Source organism: Arvicanthis niloticus, chromosome 24 (genome assembly GCF_011762505.2).
Source record: "Arvicanthis niloticus isolate mArvNil1 chromosome 24, mArvNil1.pat.X, whole genome shotgun sequence".
NCBI lineage: Eukaryota > Metazoa > Chordata > Mammalia > Rodentia > Muridae > Arvicanthis > Arvicanthis niloticus.
In genome coordinates, this window is record NC_133432.1 from 24,648,275 (window position 1) to 24,674,399 (window position 26,125).

The window sequence follows — 26,125 nt, forward strand, 5'->3', positions numbered from 1 at the left end:
GAGTCTGAGAAGGGAAGATGTGAAGCCTGAAGCAGACAGGAAAACGTCAGAGCAGTGATTCAGGGGCACATGGGGTCCTGAGGAAGGGCAGCTGAAGGAATCCCTGAGACACCCAACTCAAACATTCCCATGGATGTCAATATCCTGGGAAAGAAAGAAGGCGGGAAGGGAAGAAGCTGAGCCTCTGATTAAAGGATTCCCAAGGCCCACGGAGGTTATGGGCCTGGGGCAGGGTCCCTGGGCTGGAGAGAGCTATGAGGAGTACCATGGAGGACTAGAGAAAGCAGCAGAGGCATAGGACAGAGAACCAGAAAGGAGGCATTAGGGAGATTAGAAGACTGGCCACCGACACCGGCAGGGAGGCAGGCCAAAGGTCAGGAAAGACACTAGGACACAAAACGTAGGGGGCAGGGATTTGAGAGGCCAAGGGAGTCTGGTAAGAAAGGGACACGTGAGCTCCAAGGAGCTTCCTTCTTTTGGAAGGAAAGCATGGTCGAATGGAGACACGCACCACTCAGGGTTAAGGACCATGCTTCCTGAAGCCTCTTCCCACACGCCGAGTTGAAGACCCATGTCCAGAGGGACACCCATACTCCACGCCCTTTCCAAGGGCCCAGACACAGGTTAGAAACTCAGGTGATCACCTCAAAGCACAGTAAAGGGTCCCCTCCTCATGGCCAGTTTCTCGTACGTTCCATCTGGTGGGAAAGTGGTGTGGCGGTCCGACCCAAAAGCTTGATGTGGTGGGAGATGGCGGTCCCAAGCAACCTCCCTTCTCACTGGGACCAATGCTGACAGACGGAGCCAACAACAGTCTCTGTTATACAGCAGGGACTCTATAAGCAATCACACATCCGGGGACAACCACAAAATGCCGGGAGAAAAAGCACTGCTGGCCAATACCCAGTGCACACATCAACAAACCAAGACACGTGACACCGCTAAGTCAAAGAGCTTTGATTGCTTGTTTGAGACTGGGTCTCATGTAGCCCAGGTTGGCCTCCCAACTTGCTATGCAGCTGAGGATGACTTTGAACTCCTGATCCTCCTGCTTCCCCCTTACCGGGGCTGGGATTACACGTATATGACACTACGCCTGGTTTATGTGGTGCTGGGAATGGAACCCAGACAGTAAGTAAGTACTCTGTCAATGGAACTGCACCCCAGCTCTAGGCCTGATAATTCTTATGAGCTCACATAATACAGTCGATCCGTCCTCAACTAAAATGGCTGTATCTGGGTGACTGACAGCAGATGGGGTAGAAGGTGCCAGCATTGGCATAAAAAACCTTCCTGCAGATAGTAACATTGCCTAGAATCCCCCAGTGAGGGGCTGGGGGCGTGGCCTAGTGGTAGAGCACTTACCTAGAATCCCCCAGTGAGGGGCTGGGGGCGTGGCTCAGAGGCACAAGGCTAGCCTCACAAGTTCCTCTCCTTACCTCGGCTGCCACCTGGACACAGTGAGAGCTACCTGTGAGGCCACGCGGACAGCGTCTGACACCAGGCTAGGCATCCCTGAGTGCTGATTCCTGAGCAACTGTGATAACCAAGTTCTTCCCCATCCCCCAAAGCTCTGGCGTCAACTCTCGAATACCGTCCATGTGGCCTCCACACACAGGTGGAACGGAGCAGGACATGAAAGCCTATCTTTCAGCTGGAAGCCCAGGAGATCCTGACTCCCAGCAGGGTTCATGCTTGTCCACACGTAAACCAATATATTTACTCCAGTACAAGATGGATGTCAGGATAGAGTGCTGAGAAGCCAAAGCTGAGACAGCACCAGCCCCGGGGGCGAGGCTGTAGTGGGAGGCCCTAACTGGTGTCTCTGGAGACCCCTCTGCCAGACGTAAACACGCCTTCTGAGAAGATCTAGGAGGTGGAGGGGCATCAGGTCCTTTCATGTCGGGAAATGAAGGCTGCATGGAACACAGCCAAAGGCTTTGGGATGATCTAACCCTGGGCGCTGGCTGGGGGACGGGGCGGGGGCGGGGTACGACTCACCCTTCTGAGCTAGCTGCCCCGCCCACTGCTGCCTGCCCTTCTACCCTCTGAACCAATGGGATGAGGGCAGAGCCCCCAGGAAAGGCTGTGCAGTACGGGATCGGGATACCTGGCTTCCACAACCTCCGTTTCCCTATCTGCAAACGGAACTTGAACTAGGAGTTAGTTATCTGAGGGCTCTCTTGGCCTCAGCCCCAGCAGGACAGTCAACAACCTTTTCTTCCTTAGTCTGGTTTCTTCCACTATCTGAACCAATGTCACAACATTCGCTATAATCGTTCGGCCACACCGTCCTGCTGACCGCTGCCCCTGCCTCTTCCTGGCCGCTCCCCAGCTGCTGCTCCTTCTGCTCTTACTCTAAGTCCTATACAACACAACATCCAAGAAGCGGCTCTTCGTGGATTTCATCCCAGGTCCCACTTGCCCTGTCTCAGTCCTACGCCAGCCTACCTAATGTTGTGCGACTCTGATTAACTGGACAGAGAAACCCACGCCTCATGAGCAGGCTACAATTCCTAGGACAGAAAAAGAAGAGCTTAAGTTTGTATTTTACTTTTGAAGACGGTCCTACCCCAGCTGGCTCCGTTCCTAGTTTTTCAGTGACTGGATACTGATTCCAGAGACTGGATGGCAGTCTGGGGATGAAAAACTAGGAACGGAGCCAGCAGGGGTGAAATGGTAAGTTTGGAAAAAGCAATTATGGAGGGGCATTGACTAAGTCATGACCAGGTTCCAAAGAGATGCTCATCCTTTAGGCTCTCACTGCCCTCCCAAATTCCTCAACTCAAGGCCTCCTGAAAGCTGGCCAAGCATCTTACAGCTGAGCCACGCCCCCAGTCCCTCAGGGGGGAAGTTGGGGAGGATTCTAGGCAGGGGCTCTACCACTGAGCCACGCCCCCAGACCCTCACTGGGGGATTCTAGGCAGGTGCTCTACCACTGAACCACACCCCTAAACCCTCACTGGGGGATTCTGGGAAGATGCTCTACCACTGAGCCACGCCCCCAGCCCCTCACTGGGGGATTCTAGGCAGGTGCTCTACCTCTGAACCACACCCCTAAACCCTCACTGAGGGATTCTGGGAAGATGCTCTACCACTGAGCCACGCCCCCAGCCCCTCCCTGGGGGATTCTAGGCAGGTGCTCTACCACTGAGCCACGCCCCCAGACCCTCACTAGGGGATTCTAGGCAGGTGCTCTACCATTGAGCCACGCCCCAGCACCTCACTGGGGGATTCTAGGCAGGGGCTCTACAGCTAAGCCCCGCCCACCCCTGCCCTGCCCATCTTTCCTCCTCTACCCCATGCTCAGAAGTCTTCAGAGCTCCTTGTAAACCATAAGCAGATGGACACAGGGGGCTGGAGAGTTGGTTCGACAGTTAAGAGCCCTGACTACTCTTCCAGAAAACCTGGGTTCAATTCCCAGCACCCACACAGCAGCTCACAACTGTCTGTAACCCTACCTCCAAGGGATCTGAGACCCTGACACAGTCATATACACAGGCAAAACACCAAGGCACACAAGATAAAAATAAATTATTGAGAGAGAATGGACGCAGCCCATCAACTAGAGACACAACACCTATTCCAGAATAAAACCCAGGCAGCTGCATGTGTGACTCATACATGTGATTCCTCCCTCCATTTGGCAGGGGAGGATCCTGAGTTTAAGGGCAAATAGGAAAAAAAACAAAAAAAAACAAAAAACAAAAAAAACAAAAAAACAAAAAAAAACCAAAAAACAAAAAACCCAAAAAAACCCAGGGCTTTTGATACAAAAAACAAAAAAAACAAAAAACAAAAAAAACCAAAAAACAAAAAAAACCCAGGGCTTTTGATACAAAAAACAAAAAAAACAAAAAACAAAAAAAACCAAAAACCAAAAAAACCCAGGGCTTTTGATTCAATGAACCCACGCCAGGATGGGGCAACATGTAAGATACCCCATCTGCCCCCATTATCATGGCAACCCCCTGTCTTGGTTGCCATGGTTGGCAAGACTCAAAAGCCATCAAGTAGTTATACAACCCTCTGCTGTAAGTACAGAGGATCCAGGGGCAGGAGATGGGATCTCAAGTAGCAGTCCGGCCTGGCTTTGAACTTGTTATACAACCAAGACTGACTTTGGACTCCTGATCCTCTTGATCCACATCCTGACTGCTGGGATTACAAGAATGCAGCACCTATGTCTGGATTTACTTTGTATTCTTTGTTTTATTTTGTTTGAGACTGGGTCTCACTATGTAGCCCTGGAAGCACTGAAATTTGCTATACAGACCAGGCTGGTCTCTAACTCTCAGAGATGCCCCTGCTTTTGCCTCCAAAAGTGCATGCCAACACACTGGGCTTACTTTCTATTTTGACCCAGGTTTAGTGAGTTGTGCAGGCTTGCCTTGAACTTGCTCTGCAGCCCAGACAGGACTTGTACTTGTGATCTAAATCTGACATCTATGTCTACTTCCAAGTACGCCTTGGACCCTCTTAAGTACAGGGAAAGGTGCTCAGGTATGCAACTGTGAGCTAGACTAGTTCTGTCCAATCTTACTTGATGGAAACTGACTACTCCGTCCATGAGCATGACAGACAGAAGGACACCTCTCTCATGTGTGGCTGGGCCTCAAGACTCAGGCAACAGGACTCTTGGGAGAAACTCGTAACACAAGCTTGGAGAAGCGGAGAAGATCAAGGACACTAGCCACAAAAAAAAAGGTCTTCCAAGCTGAGACCTGCAAGCGGTTATTGAGTCCAGGAAACAGACAGGCAATATAAAAACATTCTTTATAGCCAGGAGGAGGTGGTGATGGCGAAAGCAGCATGCGTTTAATCCCAGAGGCAGGGGCTGGGAGGCAGAGGCAGGCACATCTTTGTGAGTTCAAGGCCAGCCTGGTCTACAAAGGGAGTTCCAGGACAGCCAGAGCTACACAGATCAAACAACCAAAATTCTTTATGCTGGGTGTGGTGATGCGTTCTGGAGGCTGAAGCAGGGGGACAGCCTAGGCTACATACTGAAACCCAGTCTCAAGCAAACAAAACAGCAACTGTTATCTGGGATGGCAACCAGCTTGCCCTAAGTCACCATGTCAGTACCCAGGCTTCTAAAACAACTGATCTATCAGCTGGAGAGATGGCTCAGTGGATGAAGTACTTACAGCGTGAGTATAAGGACCTGAGTTCAAGTCCCCAGACCCCACACAAATGCAGGACACTGAAACACACACCCACAGTCCCATTCCTTCTACTACTAGGTAGGAGAATTCCCATAACCTCACAGGCCAGCCATCCGTGAGGTCATAACCAGGAACAAATTACCCTGCTTCAAAGAAGACAGAAGACAAAGATCCCACCCTAAGAGTCATCCTGTGATGTCCACGTGAGTGCCATGATACGGCAGGCACGCAGGCATCCATATCCACACACGAGAATGCATGCACACAAAAGACTTAAGAAACAAAAGTTCAAGCCGGGCGGTGGTGGCGCACGCCTTTAATCCCAGCACTTGGGGGGCAGAAGCAGGCGGATTTCTGAGTTCGAGGCCAGCCTGGTCTACAGAGTGAGCTCCAGGACAGCCAGGGCTACACAGAGAAACCCTGTCTCAGAAAACAAAAAACAAACAAACAAAAAAAAAAAAAAAAAGAAACAAAAGTTTAAAGTAACTATCAGCCATGGGTTCCAACCATGGGAATCTATCAGCCAAGATTCCATTTCAAAAAGAGAGATGGGAGGTTATGCAGGAAAAGGTGCTTGCTGTCAAGCCTAATGGCCCAAGCTCGATCCCTAGGACCCATATGGGAGGAGGGGAGAGGTTATAAATGTCCCTTTTATTTCCTTAGATGTATATATATATCCAAGCTTTACTTGGTTTGGGCTGAGTCCAGAACATTTCTTTCTCTGGCCAAATTATTCCTAGGCCTGGAAGCTTCTAGCTTCTTCCAAACTGACTGATTCAATCTGGTTTCTCTTGGCTTCTGCCTGAACCGCTCTGCTTGGCAATCTCTTCTAGTTTTCTGGCTTCTTCTGCCTTCACCTATGTCACCTAGCTTATTCTCTCTGCAACCTGCCTCTGTAAAACTGCCATATACACAACATACCTCTCCCTTTCCCTGCCACCTCTTCTTCCTCCTTTCCCTCTCCCCCCAATCCCTCCTCTCTCAAGTAGCCTCTCTTTCCTGTGCTGAGAGATGGGCATATCCTATTTCTGACTCACTCTGTCAAATCTTTTCCCCGATTCCTGACTTTGACAGCCTCTCAGTTAGACGTCACTTTCAAACACAACTGTTTCCTTCTACAAACTAACCTTACCTTCATTGTTAGAGATTAAAGGTGAGTACTAAGGGTGTGTCCATACTCCATCCAGATCACACTGTAATTCAGGGTGTGTCTGCATTCTGGCTGGATCAGAGAGACCTAGATCTTTGAAGTGATCCCCAGACAGAGAAGCCATGTTACTGTACAAGAACTGACCCCCGCCTGAATCAGCTTCATGAGTGTACCATAGTGTACACACACACACACACACACACACACACACAAAGAAGAAACTTTTCCTCCTAAGATTGTTCTTAGTTCCCATGATGCTTTACTCTGTTCCCAAGGTGAAGTCCCTTGCCCAAAGCTACTCAGAAGGTCAGTGGTCAGGCTGGAACTGGAACCCACTCCTGCCTGGCTTCAAAGGCCCTGATGTTTGCACTGAACTCCCCTGTGAGCTGGGGGACGCCCTGCAGCAGCACCATGGCCTCTGACTCAGGAAGACCATTTCAGCTTGGAGGTGCTGAGACCACAGAGTCTCAGGCTGTGGCTGGCCCAGGGTGGGCGGGCAATGGATTCGGATCAAAGAGGAGGATGCGGTTTGCCCACCTGCCTGGGAGCAGGGCGGGTGCTGCGTCGACACCTGGAAACCAGGGTGCACAAAGAGGGGAGTCACCTCCCTCGAAGGGCCCCACTCACCCCAAGCCTGGGCCTTGCTGCTAGAAGCTGCTATTCCTGAAAAACCAGCTCCTAGATAAACAGGAGACCAACCTGGCCCAGTCACAAGAACCCCCAGAAGCCGCAAGGACCACCCTGGAGGTGGGTGGGGTGGCAGGGGTCCTGTTCTACTGATGGGCCACCTGAGAGTATTCTGGGTCCCATCTGCACCAGCCACGGGCCTGGAGCTTCCCAAAGCCTCTTGATGAGTGCTGGCCCCAAGGGTCCAACCATTAAGGACTGACTTCAGGAGACAGGGAAGGGATATAGGGATACAATGGTGAGGGAGGGGGTGGGTGCTGAGGCTGGCCAAACTTGTCAGAGGAAAGCCAGAATAACCATACACACACACAAAGTTTTGAACCCCCCAAACTCACAACTGGGCCTGTAGCTTAACTGCAGAAGTTTGCCTAGCATGTGTCCTGCCTTAGGTTCTAGCCACAGCACTAGGAGGGAGAGGAGGAGGGAAGGAGGGAAGGAAGGAGAGGAGGAGGGAGGGAGGGAGGGCCCATGGGCATGAAAAGAAACAAAAGCCACATTTAAGCCAGGAATGGTAGTGTACACTTGCAGCCCCAGCACTCGGGAAGCTGAGAGAGTTGGATCCAGAGTTCAAGACCAGTCTGAGCTATATATAGCAAGATGTCATTTCAAAAAGGGACAGGCAAGATGGCTTGGCTGGTAAGGGCGCTTCCCACCATTCCTGACATCCTCAGTTTCGACCCCCATAATTCACAAGGTGGAAGGAGAAAACAGACTTCTACAAATTGCCCTCTGACCTCCACATGTGCACTGTGGTACATGTACACACACACTCACCACACACACACACACACACACACACACACACACACACACACACACAGACAGACAGACAGAGGGCTCAGTTGTAAAAGACTGTTGCCTCGAGCATGCACAGAACAGTTTGATCCCCAGGACTTAATAAACCAGGGCATAGGGGGTAAAAGCATGTAATTCCAGCCCTTGAGAAACAGAGGCAGGAGGATTAGAAATGCAAGGTCATTCTTGCCTAAATACCAAGTTAGAGGGCAACCTGAGACCCTGTCTCAAGAAAGGGGAGGAGGAAAGAAAAAGGGAGAGGGAAGGCCCATCATACACAGACACCCTTCCCCGCTGCACACGCATCCCCCTGGCCCCCGCCGCCAACCAAGGAATACAGCTTTCTTCTGTCTCACATAAATCACAGCCACGGCTGTGAGGGCCACATGGCCCTCCCATCCTGCGTCCCTACCCACAAAAGGAACTTAGAATTTCCACAGCAAACAGCAGCTACAGTTGACACATCACCGGGACCCCCCCCCCTCCTCCCAGCTGACTCCTGGAGCAAGGGAACATAGGAGACGAACATGACATCACACAGCAGACAGCTCCCTGCCTGGCACCATCCCAACCATAGCCCTGCTCAGCCCTACAGCATAGACTGTTCCAGAGCCCACCTGGGCTGCAGAGGATCCAGGACCAGAGGCCCCGAGGGCAGCAGCAGGAAGGTGTAATTTCATCGTAGGAGCTCGCTGTGTGAGTCACCAGAAACGAGGGATGAAATTCCAGCTCCTGAGATCAGGGGTGGGTGCATTCCTGGCCCAGAGTCGGCTCTCAAAGTGGGCATGGAAGATGCTCCTGTACAAAGGGGAAAAAGGTTCCCCCATTTTGAAGAGTTCCAACCTGAGCACACAAGTTCTTTAGGGATGCCTGAGATGTAGCTGGTGTGTGTGTGTGTGTATGTGTGTGTGTGAGACAACCACAACACAGGGACTGACAGGAACCAGGCCTGGTGTGGACTACCTATAATCCCATCATTTGGAAGACTGATGCAAGAGTTTCAAACTTGTCCATTTTACAAAATGAGTCCTAGGCCAACCTGGGCTACACAGATAGACCCTGTCTCAAACAAAAACAATTAGGAACTGGGGGCGTGGCTCAGTGGTAGAGCCCCTGCCTAGAATCCTCCAGTGAGGGGCTAGGGGCGTGGCTCAGTGGTAGAGCCCCTGCCTAGAATCTCCCAGTGAGGGGCTGGGGGCGTGGCTCAGTGGTAGAGCCCCTGCCTAGAATCCCCCAGTGAGGGGCTGGGGGGCGTGGCTCAGTGGTAGAGCCCCTGCCTAGAATCCTCCAGTGAGGGGCTGGGGGCGTGGCTCAGTGGTAGAGCCCCTGCCTAGAATCTCCCAGTGAGGGGCTGGGGGCGTGGCTCAGTGGTAGAATGTCTGCCTACCAAATGCAAGGCCATTGGTTCAATGGTGGTGAAGGGGAAGAGATCAAAAGGATTTATTCCCGGTCTGAGCCACACCGAGGACAACACTGAGTAGAAGAAACCTGCCTCCAAGGCCTACACACTCTGTCATGCCATCCATGTGACAATCTAGAAATGTTGAAACTAGAGACAGAACATTGATAGTAACTGTCAGGTATAGGAGCTAGCAACCCACTACAAAGAACTGAAGGACTGCCCTTGCTCTGATAAAGGTGGGATCATGTTGGTGCGCATGCCAAGAAAGACCTGTGTTGGTACGGGCTTGTCACCAGCTAGCCCTGCAGCTAGCCCTCCAGAATACACTGACACCGGTGGGAGCATCTCTTAGGTGCTACCTACAGATTACCACAGGGCACGTGCCCTGTGCGTTTCCCATTGGCTGGTGGAATGACCAATGAATAGATGAAAAAAATAAAGACTCCCTTCATTTTCATTTTCGTTTTCGATCTTTATGTGTATGCGCTAACCTGAGTTTATGTGTACAGTGTGTGTGCAGGAGCCCAAGGAGGCCAGAAGGTGGCATCGGATATCCTGGGACTCATAATCCTCCTGCTTCAGTCTTCCAAATGCTGGGATTACAGGTCAATGCTACCACAGGTAACCCAACCCCCCTCTCAGGGTTGTTCTGTCAACAAAAAGATCAGAAGCATTATCTACATATTACATTTTACTGTTTTAGTTTTACTATTGATGTGTGTGTGCGTGTGTATAAGGTATGTGTTGGACATTAATGGACCACGGTACAAATGTGGAAGTCAGATGTGGAAGTCAGAGGAAACCTTACAGGAGTTGGTTCTCTCCTTCCATTGCATGGGTTCCAAAGCTTAAACTTGGGTCATTAAGCTTGTACATCAAGTGAGTGTCTTCACCCACTGAGCTATCTCTCTGACCCTATCCCAGTCTACATTTTATAAGAAGCAAACTGGCAGGGCAATGGTGGCATACACACTTAATCCCAGCACTCAGGAGGCAGAGGCAGGCAGATATCTGAGTTTGAGGCCAACCTGGTTTACAGAGTGAGTTCCAGTACAGCCAAGGCTATACAAAGAAACCCTGTCTTAGGGCAGGGGGAGTGGGTCAAAGGTCACCCTCCCTTAGGGCAGCAGTAAGAGATGGGACTTAAATGAGGGCACTGAGTTAGGATGAAGTCACCATGACGGCATTGGTAGGTTTTTAAGAAAAGAAAAAGAGAGGCTGCAATATGATCCATTGATTAAAAACACTTACTGCTCTTGCAAAGGACCTGAATTTGGTTCCTAGCATCCATATCTGGCAGCTCACAACTACCTGTAACTCCAGCTCTAGGGGAGCTGCTGCCCTCTTCTGACCTCCACAGGCCCCTCCACACATGCGCCAACCCACAGTCACACATCGATAATTCAAAATGAAATCTTGGGGCTAGAGAGATGGCTCGGTGATCAGCACTTGATCTTACAGAGAGACCAGATTCCCGGCACTTACATGGTGGCTTGAAACTATAACTCCAGTTCCAGGGGATCTGATGCCCTCTTCTGAACTCCCCAGGCACCAGGCATGCAGCTGGTACACAGATAAACATTCGAGCAAAACACTCGTACACATAACATAAAATAATTAATAATAAATAAAAACTTTTTTTTTCTTTTTTCTTTTTTTTTTTCCGAGACAGGGTTTCTCTGTGTAGCTCTGGCTGTCCTGGAACTCACTCTGTAGACCAGGCTGGCCTCAAACTCAGAAATCCACCTGCCTCTGCCTCCCAAGTGCTGGGATTAAAGGCATGCGCCACCACCGCCCGGCAAATAAAAACTTTTTAAAAAATGACGAGAGACACAGACTAACACTTGCTCTGTCTCACCATGTATGCCTCACACCATGAGAGCATCTTCCCATGGAGAAGGCTCCCACAGGGTGACAGTGAATCTTAGCACTTGGCTAGACAGAGCTCTGTGAGTTCAAGGCCAGCCTGGTCTACATAGCAAGTTCCAGGCCATCCGGAGCTATACCCTGTGTCAAAAAACAAAAACCAACAAATAAAAACTCTTGCCAGATTAACCTTGTACTCTAAGAACCTCAAACTAAAATTCTTCATTCATGAACTCTTATCCAGCCTGCAGTATTCAGTTATAGCCATAGTAAACAGGCGGAGACATTCGCTGTGCCGTTTCTTGTCCCCGCAACAGAAGCAGCCTTTCTCCCCAGCCTGTGACCATCACAGGAAGAGACCCAAGAGACTCCCATCTCGACACTGAAATGAGGACAGCAAAACAAAAAACAAACAAACAACAAAAAACAACAAAACAAAACAAACAAACAAACAAACAAAAACCTGTCTTCTAGTGTTCAGTTTTGGCTTTATAAATCTTACCACATAGCCCTTGCTGGGCCAGAACTCACAATGTGGACCAGTCTGCGCCTTGAATTTAGAGATCCTCTTACCTCTGCCTCCCAAAAATAGACACCAAAACAAGAGGTTTTTCACACTTGGGATCTAAGAGCCTTAAATCTTCATGTCACCCAGACCTCTCTGGAGATAGGGGCCCTGTGGCCCCAGAATAAAGTCAACTGTAAACTCCACTAAAAAGTTAAAAACACCAGATGGGATGACTCCAGGTTAAAGCACTTGCCACCAGGCTGATGTACAACCAAGTTCGATTGTACAACCCACAAGGTGGGAGGAGGGAGCAGACTCCTGTCTTCTGAGCTCCACAGTGGCACGTGAACAAGCATGTGCGCGTGCAAGTGCTTGCGGCACAAGCATGAGAATCTAAGTTCAATTCCCAGAGCCCATTTTAAGGAAAAAAAAAAAACAAAAAACAAAAAAAAAAAAAACTGAAGAGTCGGTGAGATGGTTCAGTTGGTAACTGTCCTTGCCACCGAAACCAATGACCCGAGTTCAATCCCCAGGACCCAGGTGGTTGAAGGGGAGAACCAATTCCTTAAAGTTATCCTCTGAACTAGACACAAGCACCTTGCTGCACTTGCCTGTGATGCACACGCAATAATAATTAAAGAGGGGTGTGGTGGGCACATGTAATCCCAGCACTGAGGAAACAGAGATAGGCAAATCCCCAGGGCTTACTGGTTAGTCAGCCAAACTTACTTGGCAAGTTCTAGGCCAATGGGAGACCCTGTCTCAAAACTTAAGGTGGAGGGGCTTAATGGCTCAGTTGCTACAAGCATGTTCTGAATATACAGAGGACCCCAAGTTTCCTTCCCAGAACCCATGGCAGGTGGCTCACAATCACCTGTAACTCCAGTTCTGGGAGATCCATCCCTTCTGTCTTCTACTGGCCCACACATGAATGTGTATACACACACACACACACACACACACACACAAAATTAAATATAAAATAAATCTAAACAAACAAAACCAAAGCGAAAAAATAAAATAATACAAAGCAGTCAGACAGTTCCTAAGAAACAAAATACCCAAGGTTAACCTCTGGCCTATACTCCCCTCTTCCCCCAAAACACACACACACACAAAGTTAAGAGAATTACATATCATTGCTCTAACTATCCCTCTGCCCCCATACCCTCAGTCCCCTACAGGACAAAGCTGTAGGGATAGCAGAAAAACCCTATAGAGTGATTTTAATCCAAGAACATGGCTGCTCTGGCAAGGGATCATATACAAAGATATGATCGAGCTGGAATGCAGACACGCCCTAAATTACAGTGTGATCTGGCTGAAATACAGACACACCCTTAGTACACACCTTTAATCCCTAACAATAAAAGTAAGGTTAGTTTGTAGAAAGAAGCAGCCATGTTTGAAAGTGACGTCTAATTGAGAGGCGGTTAAAGTTAGGAATCAGAAAAAGATCTTACAGAATGAGTCAGAGATGGAATACTCCCAACTCTCAGCACAGGAAAGAGAAGCTATGTAAGAGCAGTGAGAGAAAAAAAGGTGTTGTGGTGTGTGTGTCTGTGTGTGTGTGTGTGTGTGTGTGGCAGTTTTACCAAGATAGTTTTACACAGGCAGGTGGCAGAGAGAACAAGATAGACACAGGTGAAGACAGAAAGAGCCAGAGAATGAGAAGGAGCCAGAAGACTATTGCCAAAGTTAGTGTGAGGCCAGGCAGAGCAATTCAGGCAGAAGTCAAGAGAAGCCGGAATGAATCAGTCAGCTTCCAAGATTAGATTGAATGGAAGCTTCCAGATGTAGACCTAGGGATAGTTAGAACAGAGAAAGAAAAGGCTCTGGACTCGGCCCAGGCCATGTATTCACATGGCTTGGGTGTGGCTCTCATCTCATCCCTTCATCTGAGGAAATAAAACATTTACAAAACCCCAAGATCTCCAGTTCAGGGTGCTCTATAAATGAGCAGTAGTTCTCAGTAGAATTGCATCATCCCTGATGTATCTTCAGTCCAAATTTAACCAGGCGACCTTATTTTTATTATTAGCTAAATCTGGACTTCAGAAGCAGGGTGGTCCTGAAGGAAGGAGACAGGTGGACCCGCAAATAGCTCCAGGGCAACAAGGCTCCACTCAGGGTCAGGAAGAACAGTGCTTGCAGGGAGTCCTACACTCCCTGTGCAGAACGCTCCATGAGTCATTCCACACCCATGGATAAAGTCCATCCATTGAAGAAAACCTTAAACCATCTCCACAGAGTCTGCACTGAGCCTCCTGCCCATAACCATCACCTGGGACACTGTGTCTGAAACTGACTAAGCATCCAATCACAGACCATGTCAGCTCGGTCCTTATAGAACCTGACCCAAGCCAGGTGCAGACAGATTCGAGGGCAAAGATTCCTCTTGGGTCATAGGGCAAGGCAGGGGGTGAGCTGCAAGGGGGAACCCAGGCTCCCCAGTTTCCCATGCTGCACGGAATGTGAGTAACCATCAAAACAAGAAGACCAGAAGGGAGGCAAGGCAGCCATGCAGAGCTACCCATGGGGAAGAGCGGAGAAGTATTAATCTTCTTTTATTTATTTAGTGCAGTGTTTCTCAACCTGTGGGTCACAACCCATTTAGGGGGAGTCGAACTACCCTTTCACAGGGGCCGTCTAAGACACAGATATTTATGATTTATAACAGCAGCAAAATTACAGTTATGAAGTGGCAACAAAAATAATTTTATGGTTGGGGTCACTACAACATGAAGAACTGTATTAAATTGTCACAGTGTTAGAACCACTGGTTTAGCGTGTGTGTGTGTGTGTGTGTGTGTGTGTGTGTGTGTGTGTGTGTAAACAGAGGCCAGAGGTCAACCTCAAGGACTGTTCCTCTAAAGGCATCTCTAGATTTTTTGTTTTGTTTTTGAGACAGGGTCTCAATATTACCCCAGCTGGCCTGTAACTCACTTCGTTACATAGACCAGGCTGGCCTCGAACACAAAGAGATTCATCCCTAAGCAGTGCCAACACCACCACTCCCAACTGCCTTGTTTTCTTTTTTTTTTCATTTTTTTTTTTAAGACCAGGCCGTTCTCTGGGACTTGACACTCACCAAATGGGCTGGGTGGACGGGCCAGCAAGCCCCCAGGGGTCCATCAGTCTCTGTATACCCAGTACTGGAATGACATACATGCACCCGCCATGCCTGGCTTTTGACGTGGGTGCTAGGATTGAACTTAGAGCCTTGTGATTAGGGGCCAAGCACTCTACCTATCTCCCCAACTCCAATTAGAGCTGTCAAGACCACACCATGCCTGCTGCCCAGGGCTCCCCACTTCTCAATGCTATTCCACTCCTACAGGCCAGAAATCTGTCTTTCTCCAGGTTCACCTCCCCTGTAGGTCTCTGCTGGGACCACTCCACTTTCAAAAGGATCCATGTCTCCACCTCTCTTCATTTGGGAGTGTCTTTACGAAGTCTGAGCTCAGGCAGAGCACTTGCCTAGTACTTGGGAGGGCTGAGGCAGGAGGATCACGAGTTCAAGGACAACCTGGGCTACATAATAAGAGCCTGTTTAAAAATAAAGAAAAAGAAAAAACAGCTTGGTGTAAGGTCTGAGCCCTCAGCCAGGACCCCACTCTGTTCTGTGGGGCTTCTGAATTAACCCCCACAAATCTTGCTTTTCAAGTGCCTGTCGAGGTTTCTGCAAGCCCCAGGCAGCTGGCTTGTCCCAAAGAACCTCGCTTGTGTCACTGGCTGCTTGCCCCCCCCCCCCACACACACACATTCCTGAACAGAGAGATGCAGTAAGACTGGGAAACAGTGAGAGGCTTGTGTTTAGGGGAATACATAGTTTGGGGTAATTGACAGGGTGTCCCTTGGGAACCAGGCATGAAAGATGTCCCAGAAAAACACTAGGACTATTATTTACCATGGTGTAATCCCAGCATTTGGGAGACTGAGGCAGGAGGATTGCCCTGAGTTCCAGGTTAACAGAGGATTGTATTCATTCATTCATTCATTCATTCATTCATTCCAACATGCAGTGGCTCATGAGGAGCAAGCTTCATTCCCGCTTAAATCTAGTCTAACCAAAAGACACACTCAGACAAGTGAGAGACGGTCAGGAGAAAGCCAGGACGGTCTGGAAACGCAGATGTGGTAGGCTCTTGGGACGAAACATAACTAGCCAGATCTTGAAGTTCAAAAGAAAAAGAGGATAATTCTACACGTTTCCATGGCCCTCCCTAAGTCAGGCAGACTGAAGGATCCCGAGGGCGCTGCCAGGGTGTCACAGGTGGGCCAGGCTAGGAGATGCTGTCTCTGGTCCCGAGGCCACATTCAAGACGTGATGAATCCCACCCACCCCCGCCCCCCTCAAGCCTTCCCACCAGGGAAGCTCAACCCAGGTCTCCAACAACCCAGCTATTACCCGAGCGTGCACACACCCCAGTCTTTGCACACACAGCAACTGAGCAGCTGCTTCCAAGACCTCTGTTATTATGGCTGCCTTTCGGACTATTTCCAAGTACCTAGCAGTAGACTGCCGCGTGTCAGAGGCTGGCAATTGGTATCCTGGAAATGAATGCCCCTTCCGCCCTACATCTAGACCACAAAGCGCTTAAGTAAGTTAGGCATGCCCCTCAAGATACTGTCCCCAAGACCAAACTCTCAGGGCCAATAACCAGACAAGGGAAGCTGCACAGATCTGATCCTTCCTTGTTTCCCCAGCTAGGATCCCCTGGGACCCTTGGAGTTGGAACTGGCAATTTCTGGGTCATCCTCAGAGCTGGCTATAGAGTGAGAATACAGTGCAAGCCTTCCACAGCCCAGCAGGCTAGGGGGTTCTGACACCCCCACCTCCATGCAAGGCCTGTTTCTAGGTCTGCTGGTAGATTTTCTAAAGAGGCCAAAGTCTATCTCACACACTCCTGGAACCCTAAGCAGGTGACTTATGACGGAGACACACGGGACAGTATCGGCACCCCATTTTGATCCCCCACTGTCCAGCCCCTCCCAGCTGCCAGCCACCAGCCTCCTTCCACTTCCTCTTGCTCCAAATAGAATAAATAATCGATGCCGGTGCCCTTTTCCTCTGGGAATGACGCTGCTAAAATAAACGAACGGATCAAGTCACCTCCCAAGGCCAGAGGTCTTAGAGGGCCCCACCAGAAGAACGGGGAGCACTGACCACTAAGCACCCAGGAACAGCTCTGCAGTCTGAGCCGTAAGAGAAGCCCCTTGTAAATCCCCACTCCTCTAAAAAGCTGCCGAAGCCCAGCCTTCACGCCCCACATTCCAGATACACACTCCATCGCTGAGCCCGGCTCCTCCTGAGTTCTTTCGCTTCCCCAGGAACTGCCACCTCTAGTCTACTCCTGGGAGGCCGGGTCGCCAGACCAGATGCCAAGCTGGAGCTCCGCTAGTCTCCTGACAGAGCAGCCAAACTCTGAGAGCCATGGTCCCCCCCAGTTTCCCTGGGGCTTAGAGGCCAGGAAAAGGTCGCCCTCCCAGCCCCTGACTGGCTGCAAAGCTGGGTGTCACACCGGTCGCGATCACTCCTAGAGACTCCGGATGGGGAGACTCTAAGCACCCTTTGGCCCCTCCCCCTCCTCTTCAAGAACTCAGAGACCACCCACAGCCGAAGCTCCCTCAAACTTGTTCCTTGGCACCCTCTGTGCCCCTTTAACTGCCACCCTAAGTCTCTTTGACTCACCCCCAACCAACCAAAGAGATCCGGCTCCCACCATGCAAGCCAGCCCCTTTACAGGATGACCCCCCAAAAGAAACCACCGCTCTGGGGCAGTGTTCGGACTCAGCTTGAGCGTTGGAAGACAGGAGAGGAAAAGGGGGAGGGGGAGGAAAGCTTCTTTCCGACGCCCCCTCCACCAACCTCCCCCGGCAGGGTAGCACCACTGACCTCATTCGCCCAACTGTATCCAGGCCTGCTGGGCTCCAGGCCAGTGGGGCGCTTCTCTCTCCACCTCCAGGGAATTCGAGGGTGAGAGGGGTGTCTGCTTTCCCCGATTCCAGCAGGTATCCGGAGGGAAGAAGCTGACCATCCCAACCCATCCCCCTCCAAACTCGAATTATAATCCCGATCACGTGCACACACACCCCAAAAGGCGGGCCTTAGAATTGAGACACCTGGAGGGGGAGGGGAAGGGACCTCCCAAGCACACAACACACTGAGGTGGGGGGGCGGGTGCAAAATAAGGGTTCCAAACCTAAGCAAGCTCCAGTACACCCCCTCTCCATCAGCCTCCATCCCATCCCCCACCTCCACCCCCACCCCCAGTCAAACTTTCTCCTTTTTTACCTTGCAGGATCCCCAAGCGCTCCGGGCGCCCCGGCCCGGGCCCGGTGGCCAGGACTCGGTAGATCCAGTCGCCTCTGGTTGCTGAGTTAATAATCCGGGAATGGGGGACAGGATCAGTGGAGGGAGGGAGGGAAGGAGGGCGGACGCGGTGCGGGCGGCCGGCCGGGGGCTGCGCGGGGCCCCCACCCCCGGCGCGGGCTGCGGCGGAGGGCGGGGCGCGGAGCGAGCGCGAAGCCGAGCCCGGGCTCTGGGAGGTTCTCTCTTTGTTCTGTAATCCCAGTAAGATTGCCAGCCATTCGCCCCGGCCCTAATCCCAGCCCCGCGCAACACCACCCTCCATTGGCTGTCATTTACATACGGGATTAGCCCGCACGGCCCGCCCCGTGCCACCGTGGGGGAGGACTCACAACCTCAGGGCCTTGAGACTCCCCCAGCCGCGGATTAGAACCCCCTCCCTGGAGAGATCAGAATATATCAAGGTCACCCAGAGGACGCCTGGAGGATACCTAGGTGGTTTGCCCTGCTGCTCACTCTTATGCCTGGAGTGTCCAAGGTCAGAAGGAAGGGACCCCAGGTTTCTATCTTGGATGGCCTGGCACAGGCATTTTTGTTTATTTATTTTTATCTCGGGATCTCAGAAAAGCCCTGGTTGCAGTCAAACTGTTTTAGGGTCCTGAACACTCAGGAACTGAAAATGAAAATAATAGTGAATAGTGATCTTCCTGGGTCCGCCTCCAAGTGCTGGGATTATAGCCTAGACATAGGAAGACTCGAACCCAGAGCTTTCTGCATGTAAGGCAACATTTCTGCCTACACAACTACACCCTAAAACCCTTATTGTTGTTGTTTTGGGACAGTTTCACATACTCCACACTGGCCACAAACTCTCTATGTAGTTGAGGGTGACCTTGAACTCCTGTCCCTCCTACTTCTACGTCCCAAATACTGAGATTACAGGTGAGCGCAACCACACAGAGTTTTGGGACCTGAGTTTTATTTTACCCTCCATCTGACCTCCTGTATACTATTAAATGGGGGAGATGGGACACTGGGGGATACCCCCTGAACCTCCCCAAAGCCATATGTCCCAAGTCAACCCAGCAGTTGGTAACTAGGTGGTCTCCTGAATCCTTGGCTAAGCCTTTGCTGGAATAGGCAAAGCTGAGAGACACGTACCAGACAAGTCCCCAAACCATCACCTAGGGAGACTGTGCCCGATGCAGGACATGGTGGAATGAGCCTGTGGTCTCATCACTCAGGAGGCTGAGGCAGGACCGTGAGGCCAGTCTTAAAATTATATATATATATATATATATATATATATATATATATATATATATGGCTTAGTGGCTTTTATCTATAATCCTAGGGCCTGGAAGTTTGAAGCAAGAGGATTTCTGAGAGTTTGAGGGTTTGAAGCCAGATTGGGCCCATAAGATCCTGTCTCAGAAAGTGAAAACACTCTCACACCTAGTGAGTTAGGAATATCATTCAGTCAGTGAGGAGAATGGTTGTCTAGCTTGCTTGAAGCCCTGGGTTCGACTTTCAGCCCCACATAAAACCAGATGATATGGTACAGTAACTGACAGACAGGAGGACTGGAGGACAAGGTCATCTAAGCAATAAGGCTAGTTTGAGGACAGCCTGGGCTACATGATATGCCGTCATAAAAACAAGCAGGAATCTACAAGATCCTGCCGGACAGTGGTAGCTTATGCCTTTAGTCCCAGCACTTAGGAGGCAGAGGTAGGAGGATCTCTGAATTCAAGACCAGCCTGGTCTATAGAGTGAGTTCCAGGATAACCAGGGCTACACGGAGAAACTCCGTCTTGAAACAAAACAAGCCAGGCGGTGGTGGCACACACCTTTAATCCCAGCACTTAGGAGGCAGAGGCAGGCGGATTTCTGAGTTGCAGGCCAGCCTGGTCTACAGAGTGAGTTCCAGGACAGCCAGGGCTACACAGAGAAACCCTGTCTCGAAAAACCAAAAAAAAAAAAAAAAAGAGAGAGAGAGAGAGACAAAAAAGAAGCCACCAGATCCTAACAGAACCTCTCTGGTCTCCTTCCAGACCTCCCCACACATACACATTAAGCCCAGATCTTAGTGACAATTTAGTGACCTTGGATCACCATCTCTGGGGACAGGCTCACAAGCCTCCTCTCAGTGGGCCAACCAGAAGAGCCCTTGAGCCCACAGAAGGGTTTAGGCAGAGCACCAGGGATCAGAAATGAGGCCATAGGTGATGGGCCCCTAGAGACCTAATAAAGCCTTGGGGCCTTATTAACCAGGCCCTCTGACCCACTTACATGGTGCCTGCCCTGGTTTGACACCAAAGCCAGTGCAAATATCAACGATCTGGCAGCTGGGTGTGTGTGAGTTCAAATCCTGGCTTTTCCACTTTCTACCCAAGTGACCTGGGGCTTGCCTTGGCAGTTCCTCCTGTCTGAGTTTCCACTTCCCCCTTCCCATAGCCTCTCAGCCAGCAACAGGCTGACTCCCACAGCGTACAATGCTGAGAACAGCCACCCCTTAGTAAATGTCTGCTAGATGCTAGTCATGTTACACGTAAGATCTCTATGTCTTTTGGGTACTGGGGACCTTCCTGTTATTCCAGCTACCCGTGGACTGAGGCAGGAGGATTGAAAAGTGATTGTCTGGCAAGATGGCTCAGTGGGAAGTCTGATGACCTAAGTTTGATTCCCAGGACCCACATGGTAGAAGGGAAGAGTCAACTCCATCAAGTTGCCCTCTGACCTCCAGTCATGTGCCATGACACATGAACGTGTGTATGCAAACTCATACACACACACACATTTAAAAATGTAAAGCTACCCCAGGCTACATAGTGAGAACTTGCCTTAAAATGAAAGGGGTCTGGTGTGGGGGCCCATGGGTTTAGTCCTAGCACTTGGGAGACAGAGGCAGGTGGCTCTCAGTGAGTTCGAAGCCAGCCTGGTCTACAGAGTGAATTCCAGGACAGCCAGGGTGGGGTGGTACCCAAGGGGGGCCTTCCCCTTCTCTGAGGAGAAGGGGATAAAGGGGAGAGATTTGTAAGGAACTGGGAGAAGAGGATGGGGGGTTGCAATAGGGATCGAAAGTGAATGAATATATAAAGTAAAAAGAAAGAAAGAAAGAAAAAGGGTCTGAAATGGTAGCTCCGTTGCTTAGACTCTTGTTTTGGTGTGTGTGTGTGTGTGTGTGTGTGTGTTTTATAAGCACAAGGATTTGAGTTTGATCCCTTTGTGAACCCAGGCAAAAAGCCTGAAGAGATGGCTCAGCAGTGAAGAACACATACTATGCTGGTCGAGGGCCTGAGTTCAGTTCTCAGCACCCACTCTGGGCATCTCACAGCGTCAGCTCCAGGAAATCCAACACGTACACATACATACTCACCCACAGACACAGACACATACCCACCCACAGACACAGACACATACCCACCCACAGACACAGACACGTACCCACCCACAGACACAGACACATATCCACCCACAGACACAGACACATATCCACCCACAGACACATATCCACACACACACACACACACACACACACACACATATATATGTAATTTTATGTTAAATGTAACGTTGTTGTTGTTATTGTTGCTGTTGTTGTAAGCTGGAGTAGGTGCCTATGCCTTTAAACTCAGTACTGACTGCTAGAAACAGGAAGATACTTGGGGTCTCGCTGGCCAACTATATAAGCTCCAGGAGTTGATTAGAGACCTGTCTCTAAGAGGCAGGTGGATTTCTGAGTTCGAGGCCAGCCTGGTCTACAGAGTGAGTTCCAGGACAGCGAGGACTACACAGAGAAACCCTGTCTCAAAAAAAAAAAAAAAAAAAAAAAAAAAAAAAAAAAAAAAAAAAAGAGAGAGAGAGAGAGACCTGTCTCTAAGAAGAAAAAGTGAAAGAAAGAGAGAGAGAGAGAGAGAGAGAGAAAGAGAGAGAGAGAAAGAAAGAAAGAAAGAAAGAGAGAGAGAGAGAAAGAAAGAGCGAGCCAGGGAGATGACTAAATCTATAAGGGGCTTGCCCCATTAGCCTGAGGACCTGATTTCAAATTCCCAGAACCCATATAAAAACCAGATGCCAGCCATCTTTATATCCCAGCACTCAGGAGGGAGGGGCAGGTGGATCTTTGTGAGTTCGAGGCCAGCCTGGTCTACATAGCAAGTTCCAGGACAGCCAGGGCTACACAGAGAAACCCTGTCTCAATCCCCCCCCCCCATAAAAGAAGGGATATATACATACAGGGTCTGTGAAACAGGTGGAAGGGAAGGCTTGCCTTCTGTCCTCCACAAGTGCCAGTATGTCTCCATTCTCTCACATACATAAATGTGCATACGAACACACATGTGCACATGCTAACTCAGCAGAAAATAGAGGAAGACGCCTAACACTGACTTCTGGCCTACGCACACATACATACCTGCATGCACACACATGTGAACATACTTATGAATACATGCATATCACACACACACACACACAAGAAAATTAGGAGGGTGTGGGAAAGGAGAGGAGCCCCTCCCCCCACCCCCCACCCCCGGAATCTGGTTGAAGCCTCTTTCTCCGAGAATCTAAGGCTCCAACCCAGTCAACGTTTGCTTGAGGCCGTTCTCCCGTTCCAGCCCCAAACCCGTAATGTTCCACCAGCCTCACAAAGAAGCCCTGTGTAAGTAACCCCAGTGGCTCCTAGTCTTACCGTATCAGCTTGTCATTCTGCCCAAGGCCCCTATCCTATAATTTCAATTATCAAAGGGGATAGCAAGATAGCTTAATATGTAAAGACACTTGCCACCAAGCCTTGTGGCCAGAGTTTGAGTCCCTGGTCCACATTCTGGAAGAAGAAAACCGATTTCCACAGTTGTTTGTCCTCTGACCTCCAAGTCAGGGTGCCATAGCACGTGTAAATGTACTCAAATGAATAAATAAATGTAAAAAAAAAATAATAAAGAGGGGGAGAAAGTTGCTTAGCAACCGTTTGAGATGTTGAGAGCCATCGAAATGGTCTATTTGTCTGCTCCTAGGATATTTAAGTGCAGCTCTTCCACGAGAGGCTTACATCCAGACTCTTCTTATGTGTGTCGTGTGTGACTTAGTTCTCAAGTGAATACCTTTCTCTCACCTGCCAACCCCCAACACCCACTAAGGCAGGTTCTATGTAGCCCTGGCCAGCCTGGAACTATGTTAAGTATGCTGACCTCAGCCGGGCGGTGGTGGCGCACCCCTTTAATCCCAGCACTTGGGAGGCAGAGGCAGGCGGATTTCTGAGTTCAAGGCCAGCCTGGTCTACAGAGTGAGTTCCAGGACAGCCAGGGCTACACAGAGAAACCCTGTCTCGAAAAACAAAACAAAACAAAACAAAAACAAAAAAAACAAAAAAAAAGTATGCTGACCTCAAACTCACAGAGATCCTCCTGCCCCTGCCTCCCGAGTGCTGAGATGAAAGGCCTGGGCACCACACCTGGCCTCTTTCTTTTTTTAATAAACTCAAACTCTTCTTCACACCGGGCTCCTCTTCAATTCTCTTCTTCCTTGGAACAAGGGCCTGGTTTTCCCTGAGGAGAGGTCCATAAAAGATCGAAGAAGCCCAGCAGGCTCCCGAGGGCTACGTCATGGAGCGGTGCCATTGGTCCCTGCTGCCTCTGTTGGTTTCTAGAAGGAATATTTCCTTCACCCCAAATCCTAGACCTGAGGGCCCTGCAGTGTTGTGGCCTGCAGGGGCAGGAGATCCTCTCAGCTCAAAACTGCGGCCCACCATCTACCGAGAGACTCTACGGCAGCAGGAATAGAAAGAAAGGTTGGGTATAAAGTCCCTCCTTCCTGCCTCTGGGTTCCTATTGCCTCCCAGAATGACCAAACGAGCAGCCATAACTTTCCTTTTCCAGGCAGAGAGCACGGAGCAATTAGTACAACAGAAGGCTTGCCTTGCTACGTCCGATATTCCACTTGGTCACATGATAAAGACTTTTGTTGTCATTTTTTTTCTTTCCCAAGACAGTATTTCTCTATGTAGCCCTGGATGTCCTAAACTCACTCTGTAGACCAGGCTGGCCTCAAATTCAGAGATCCACCTGCCTCTGCCTCCTGAGTGTGGGTGCAGTGTGTGTGTGTGTGTGTGTGTGTGTGTGTGTGTGTGTGTGTGTAACGAGACTTCATGTGCCCAGGCTGGCCTGAAAACCATTCTCCTGCATGCACCTCCTGGGAGCACCTAGTTCATGGGCTTTGTGCATGCTAGGCTGGCACTCCTACCCACTGAGCCGCATTCCACACCCCACTGACTGTTTGTAAAAGTGGGTGTATTGGGACACCCTGCTTCCCTGTTACCCTACAAACTCCTGTGACAGACAAGATCTGTTCTCTCCCTGCTGGTCAGTGGGGACAACTGTTCACAGGACTCAGTCTCTGCTCCCTCCAAGACCTGGATCTCTGCCCTCCATCAAGCCAGTCTGAGCTCCACTGATGCTATGCTGGACCACCTCGCATTCATTGCTCCTCGCTTCCTGGAGTTAAGCAACCAGGATGGAATGGCAGAAGACAGGTGAGAGGGCGACCTGTCTGTGAACTCTGAGGAAGCCAGAGGCTAGACTACTTAGGATGAGCCCAGAGAGGGCAAAAGGTGAGAGATCAGAGAACCTGAGGGCTTACAGGTTTGGAAGCCACAGGATGCAGAAGGGGGCACTTCTGCAGCAGCCAGGGAGAGCACAGGAGGGATGAGCTCAGGACACCTCAGACTGGGCTTGGGGATTTAGCTCAGTGGTAGAGTGCTTGCCTAGCAAGTGCAAGGCCCTGGGTTCAGTCCTCAGCTTTGGAAAAAGAGAAAATGGATTTCTCAGACTTCTGCCAGTCTTTTTTTTTTTTTTTTTTTTTTTTTGCCACCACTGTGGCTTTTCTGCTGTCTTCAGAATCAGGAGTTTATCTGATAATTACTGTTTATCCATCCTTTTAAAAATCAAATTTTAGGGGCAGGAGAGATGGCTCAGCAGTTAAGAGTACTGGCTGCTCTTCCAAAAGTCCTGAGTTCAATTCCCAGCACCCACATGGTGGCGCACAACCATCTGTAATGGGATCTGATGCCCTCTTCTGGTGTGTCTGATGACAGCTGCAGTGTACTCATATACATAAAATAAATATTTTTTAAAAATATATTTTTAAAATAAGAAACGTAGTCAAGCCTGTTGGCAAATGTTTGTAATCTCAGAAGATGAGAGAGTGAGACAGGAGGATGGCCATGAGTTCAACGCCTGCCTGAGCGACATAGAAACATTCTATCTCAATAAAAAAAAATAGGAGTTGGGATGTAGCTCAGTAGGTGGAAGACTTGCCTAGGAGGAACAAAGTCCTGGGCCACCCTCACCTCTAAATACACTGTGTGTGGTGGCACACTTCAGAAATCCCAGCACTTGGGAAGTAGAGGCAGAAAGATTAGGAATTCAGGGTTATTCTTACTATGTCGTGAGTCCGAGCCAACCTGAGACACATGAGACTCTGTCTCACAAACATTCTTTATAAATAAAGTAAATATAAAAATGAGATAAAGGGTGGAGAATTAACTTAGCAGAGCACCTGCCTAGAATCCCCCAGTGAGGGGCTGGGGGTGTGGCTCAGTGGTAGAGCCCCTGCCTAGAATCCCCCAGTGAGGGGCTGGGGTGTGGCTCAGTGGTAGAGCCCTTGCCTAGAATCCCCCAGTGAGGGCTGGGGGCGTGGCTCAGTGGTAGAGCCCCTGCCTAGAATCCCCCAGTGAGGGGCTGGGGGTGTGGCTCAGTGGTAGAGCCCCTGCCTAGAATCCCCCAGTGAGGGCTGGGGGCGTGGCTCAGTGGTAGAGCCCTTGCCTAGAATCCCCCAGTGAGGGCTGGGGGTGTGGCTCAGTGGTAGAGCCCCTGCCTAGAATCCCCCAGTGAGGGGCTGGGGGTGTGGCTCAGTGGTAGAGCCCCTGCCTAGAATCCCCCAGTGAGGGGCTGGGGGCGTGGCTCAGTGGTAGAGCCCCTGCCTAGAGTCCCCCAGTGAGGGGCTGGGGGCATGGCTCAGTGGTAGAGCCCCTGCCTAGAATCCCCCAGTGAGGGGCTGGGGGCGTGGCTCAGTGGTAGAGGCCCTTCCTAGAATCCCCCAGTGAGGGGCTGGGGGCGTGGCTCAGTGGTAGAGCCCCTGCCTAGAGTGCCCCAGTGAGGGGCTGGGGGCGTGGCTCAGTGGTAGAACTCTTGGTTAGATAACCTCTCAGTGAGAGGCTGGGGCATAGCTCACTGCAGAGCAC

The 26,125-nt window shown here is 50.3% G+C and overlaps 1 protein-coding gene across 2 annotated transcripts in view; it reads right to left on the reverse strand.

Moving 5' to 3' along the window:
* The window catches only part of Gtf2ird1 (GTF2I repeat domain containing 1), a 99,205-nt gene extending 81,115 nt beyond the window's left edge, over window positions 1-18,090 (reverse strand). Inside the window, exon 1 of one of the 2 annotated variants that reach the window (XM_076923113.1) lies at window positions 17,872-18,090. The gene's annotated coding sequence lies outside the window, so the exon portion shown is untranslated. Of the gene's footprint in view, window positions 1-17,472; window positions 17,606-17,871 lie in introns of those variants that run through there. The other variant, XM_076923103.1, reaches the window with a different exon arrangement.
* Between the last annotated feature and the right edge of the window lie 8,035 nt (window positions 18,091-26,125).